Raw genomic sequence first — 5,489 nt, 5'->3', positions numbered from 1 at the left:
GATAAAAGTAACATAAAACCCTAAGCCCTAATGTCATGTCCTATCAGAGCATAGTGTCTTAGTATCCTCTAGCATAAGGTTCTCCATAGTCATCCACCTAACCATCTGCTCCCACGAACACAAGGTTCGAGATCATCACAAGATTCAAACACAAATAGCACACAGGGAATGTGTCACATTCCTAAACATGTAGAGATAAATGAAAGCACATATATAATATAGTATAACAAGATCAACTTAGCACAATTCGCATCATTTTACCACTCATTGCGTAACATCACTTGTCCCAAGGATTTAATCACAAAATCACATTCCACACTTACACAACACAACAACTCACACTCTCACAATTCATTACCCACCATCACATAACAAGTCACAATGATCATTACACAGGCATTACGAAACAAATACATTAAGACTCAATCCTATATGCAATATGGTATCATGTTTGTGAAAAACCTCGTCGAGAGCCAAGGAGTACATGACAAAACTGACCACACACTGGTAAATCAGGTCACTCTCACTAGGTAAAATTATAGGGAGATTGATGTGCCATTATTTTCTCCTATTTCTTAACCCTTTTTGCACCATTTTAATTACTGATTAGTCTTAATTGTCAAATTAATTAGACAGTTTTATTATTTGGGTCCATTCAACTAATTTGATGTTTTTAATCTAATTTCAGGAATTAATGAAGCATTGGGCTTGAATCCAGAATTGGGCTTGGACTTGAAGAGGACAAACTATTTTATTCTACAAAATTTTATCTTATCTAGACTTTATCTTATCTAGATATTATTTAGATTTGATCTCATCTAGATATTATTTCATCTAGATCTTATCTTATCCTATCTAGATTTGATTTTATTTAATTTATGGGCTTGGATTTAAAATAGATTTATAAGCTTTGGGGCTGGAAAACTATATAGCAGCACCAAGGTTCTAGTTTAGGCCCTTCTCTTCTCTCTCTCCTGTTTTTGTTTTTAGTTTTAGGCTTCTCTTCTTCTTTTAGACATTTTTTCATTTTGCAATTCCAGTTTCGACTTTTCGTTTTAGCAATAAAATTTCATTCTTCAATCTATAATTTCGTTCTCTATTGATTAATGGAAGGCTAAGTCTCCAGCGTTGTTTTCTCTTGAGGATCAAGCACAGTTCTCTTTGAGGTTCTACTATTACTGTTAAATTCTGTTCAGTTTTTCCTCTTCACTAATTACTCTGAATTTGTTGCTATTAATTCATCATGCTTAGTGCTTGATTAATTGTCTCTGCGCTTAATTTACGTTCATGCTTAGTGATCGTTTATGATTAATTGGTGTATGTGTTGCTTAATCACATAATGAATGTCTTATGTTAAATTTCGCTTAGTAATTTAATTTAGGGTTGGATTAAGTGGTTGAACTGATAAAGGATAAACTCTCGTAAGCTAGGATAAGAGACTTGCTTGTGAATCAAGGGGAAGCAACGTGTTTTAATTATGATATTTTCTAATTCACATCTATTCGCTGTTTAATTTACAAAAGCAAACAACCCCCCCCCCCCATTCGTTACTATTTTCCTACTATCTGTCATGAACATTTGGTGTATCATTGCTCATTGGGAAACGACCTAGGATCACTTCCTAGTTACTACATTTTAATGTTTATTTGATTTGGGTATGGCCTCGATCAAATTTGGCGTTGTTGCCGGGGAGCAGTGTCCAAAGGTTCATAATAGCTAGTGATTCATGTTTTATGCTTAGTTGTTTTATGCTTTCGTGTGTTGTGTTAGTGTTTCATTAAGTGTTGTTTAATGTCTTGTTATTTTGTTTAGTGTGGTGTTTTGTTTAGTTTTTCTGTTTAGCGCTTCCCCTGTTTCAGTTTTCGTGTTTTGTTGTGAATAGTGTTTTGCGACGGATTCAGCGACCACTTTTGTTGAACTGGAAAACAGGATAGTAGGGGAAATCCCTTAGCGACGGAATTTAGAGACCACCCTTGCTGAATTAATTGGGATTTTTTGTTTTGGTAGCTATAGTTGTTATTTGTGGATGAATTTTTTTGTGGTCACTTCTTTTGATCCATATTTTGTGGGAAAAATGGTTGGAGCCCTTAGTTTGGTCAAATTTGAAAGTTCCAAAAAAGTAGCAAATTTGATTTTTGTCAAAACTTCAAACGGCCATATATAACTTTTGCTCCGGTTATCAGAATCGCTATTATTATATATGTATTTGGGGTAGAAAAAAATTTCCCATGTTGTGGCAGCCCATCATAAGCCAGTTGAGGTCTCCTTCCAAAAATTACGATTCTGTCAAAAGTTTTTTATTTTCCAAGTATTATTCTCTTATTTTTCTTAACTTATCATTTTTAGCTTCTATAGTTAGACTTTGAATTTTAATTTGAAATTTTTTGTGCTATCTTCTCATCATTTTATAAGGCTGATCACAAAATTTCAAGTCATTTGGATATCATTTAATGGTAGTTGTAGTTCAAACCTACACTGTTGCTTGCATGAGAAGGCAACTAGTTGTGCATGTTGAATATATTGTATGACTAGAGGCAATCCATCTAACTTACAACCCTTTGATCCTGAGATAGATAGGACATTTCATACATTTGTTAGACATCATTTTGTACCTTTTGAGCATCCTGAGCATTCTGTTATTGGTGATTTTGAGCATTATAGTTTTGAACATTCTGAGAACATGGCACAACCTCCACCCCGTGAGAGGACTCTAAGGGAAATGGCTGCACCTGATTTCACCTACGAAAGCTTGTGCATCCAATACCCTGATGAGGATGTCCCATATGTTCTTAAAACTGGACTGATCCATTTGCTTCCAAAGTTTCATGGCCTTGCAGGTGAAGACCCACACAAACATCTGAAAGAATTCCATATTGTCTGCTCCACCATGAAACCCACAGATGTCCAGGAGGATCACATATTTCTGAAGGTCTTTCCTCATTCTTTAGAGGGAGTGGAAAAGGACTGGCTATATTACCTTGCTCCACGGTCCATCACGAGCTGGGATGATCTCAAGAGAGTATTCTTAGAAAAAAATTTCCCTGCCTCCAAGACCACGACCATCAAAAAAGATATTTCAAGCATTAGACAACTCAGTGGAGAGAACTTATATGAATACTGGGAGAGATTTAAGAAACTATGTGCCAGTTGCCCTCACCACCAGAATTTTGAGCATCTTCTCCTCCAATATTTTTATGAAGGACCCAGTAACATGGAGAGAAGTATGATAGATGCTGCCAGTGGTGGAGCCTTTGGAGACATGACCCCTGCTGAAGCCAGAAATTTAATTGAGATGATGGCTTCAAACTCCCAACAATTTAGTGCCAGAAGTGATGCTATTGTCATTAGAGGAGTGCATGAAGTAGCCACGAATTCATCTTCATCAGCCGAGACTAAGAAGCTTGAAGGTAAACTGGATGTCTTGGTTAACCTGGTAACCTAACTGGCCATGAATAAAAAATCTGCACCTATCGCCAGAGTCTTTGGTTTATGCTCCTCTGTCGACCACCACACAGACCTTTGCCCTTCTGTGCAACAATTTGAAGCAATTGAACAGCCTGAAGCTTATGCTGCAAACATCTACAATAGACCTCCTTAACCTCAGCAGCAAAATCAGCCACAACAAAACAATTATGACCTCTCTAGCAACAGGTACAATCCCGGGTGGAGGAATAATCCCAACCTTAGATGGTCAAATCCTTCACAACAGCAGCAACAACAACAACAGCCTTATTTTCAAAATGTTGTTGGCCCAAGCAGACCATATGTTCCTCCACCAATCCAGCAGCAACAGCCCCAGAAACAATAAACAGTTCAGGCCCCTCCGCAACCTTCCCTTGAAGAACTTGTGAGGCAAATGACTATGCAAAACATGCAGTTTCAACAAGAGACCAGAGCCTCCATTCAGAGCTTAACTAATCAGATGGGACAATTGGCTACACAGTTAAATCAACAACAGTCCCAGAATTTTAACAGATTACCTTCTGAATCTGTCCAGAATCCCAAAAATGTGAGTGCCATTGCATTGAGGTCGGGAAAGCAGTGTCAAGGACCTCAACCAGAAACATCTTCCTCATCCGCAAATGAACTTGCCCAACTTCACTCTACTCCAAAAAAAAGATGATGACAAAAATTTAAAGAGTAAGTTACCTAACAATTTCTATGCAGGTGAATCTTCCACTGGTAATTCTGATTTGCAGAAGCAGCATATCCCTCTTCCATTCCCTCCAAGAGCAATTTCCAACAAAAAAATGGAAGAGATAGAGAAAGAGATCTTGGAAACATTTAGGAAAGTAGAGGTAAACATACCTCTGCTGGATGCAATAAAGCAAATTCCAAGATATGCTAAATTCTTGAAGGAGCTGTGCACTAATAAGCGAAAGCTTAAAGGAAGTGAAAGAATTAGTATGGGCAGAAATGTCTCCGCATTGATTGGTAAATCTTTTCCCCAAATCCTTGAAAAATGTAAAGATCCAGGTACATTAAGCATACCTTGTATTATAGGGAACAATAAGTTTAACAATGCCATGCTAGATTTAGGAGCTTCTGTTAGTGTTATGCCTCTATCTATTTTTAATTCTCTATCTTTAGGTCCTTTGTAGTTAACTGATATGGTAATTCATTTAGCTAATAGAAGTGTTGCCTATCCTGCTGGTTTCATAGAGGATGTCTTAGTTAGAGTTAGTGAACTGATTTTCCCTGTTGATTTTTATATTTTGAACATAGAGGAGGGATTTTCTAAAGGATCAGTTCCCATCATTCTAGGCAGACCTTTTATGAAATCTGCTAGAACTAAGATAGATGTATATGCAAGCAGTGATCTATGGAGTTTGGTGATATAACTGTTCATTTTAATATTCTTGATGCTATGAAACATCCATCTGAAGCTCTTTCTGTATTTCGTGTTGAAATAATTTACCATATTGTTGATGAATACATGACTGATCTTCATTCTAATCTGCATGTTTGTCACTCTTCATGCATTGAATTTGAATTTGTACTTGATCATATGTCTGAATTTAATGCTGAGAGTGAATCTGAAATTTATATTGATTACATGTCTGGTGTTGTTTTACCTTTTGAGATTGATTTTCTAGAGTCAGATAGAACTAACCATGTTTCAGGAAGTACACATACCTCTGACTTTCTTTATGAGGTACAGGCTGAGAAACCATCTCTTTCTACCATTATCCAGCCGCCTACACCAGAATTGAAGCCTCTGCCATCAAATTTAAAATATGCTTACTTAGATGAGAGCAAAAGTTTTCCAGTAACTATATCTGCCTCCCTTGCTGATGATCAAGAGGAGAAGCTGTTATCAGTTCTCAAGAAGCATAAGAAGGCTATAGGCTGGACCCTGGCGGACATTCCTGGTATTAGCCCATCCACATGTATGCATCAGATAAATTTAGAGGATGGGGCTAAACCAGTAAGACAGCCACAGAGAAGACTCAACCCGGTGATTCTTGATGTAGTGAAGAAGGAGGTAA

The 5,489-nt window shown here is 37.2% G+C and overlaps 1 non-coding gene across 1 annotated transcript; it reads right to left on the bottom strand.

The window, feature by feature from the left end:
• Positions 1–3,058: 3,058 nt before the first annotated feature.
• Positions 3,059–3,167, bottom strand: LOC114404284. The gene has a single exon (XR_003664893.1). It is a non-coding gene; the product is annotated as a small nucleolar RNA R71 (small nucleolar RNA).
• Positions 3,168–5,489: the final 2,322 nt, after the last annotated feature.

Source organism: Glycine soja, chromosome 2 (genome assembly GCF_004193775.1).
Source record: "Glycine soja cultivar W05 chromosome 2, ASM419377v2, whole genome shotgun sequence".
NCBI lineage: Eukaryota > Viridiplantae > Streptophyta > Magnoliopsida > Fabales > Fabaceae > Glycine > Glycine soja.
This window is presented reverse-complemented; position numbering and strand designations above follow the sequence as displayed.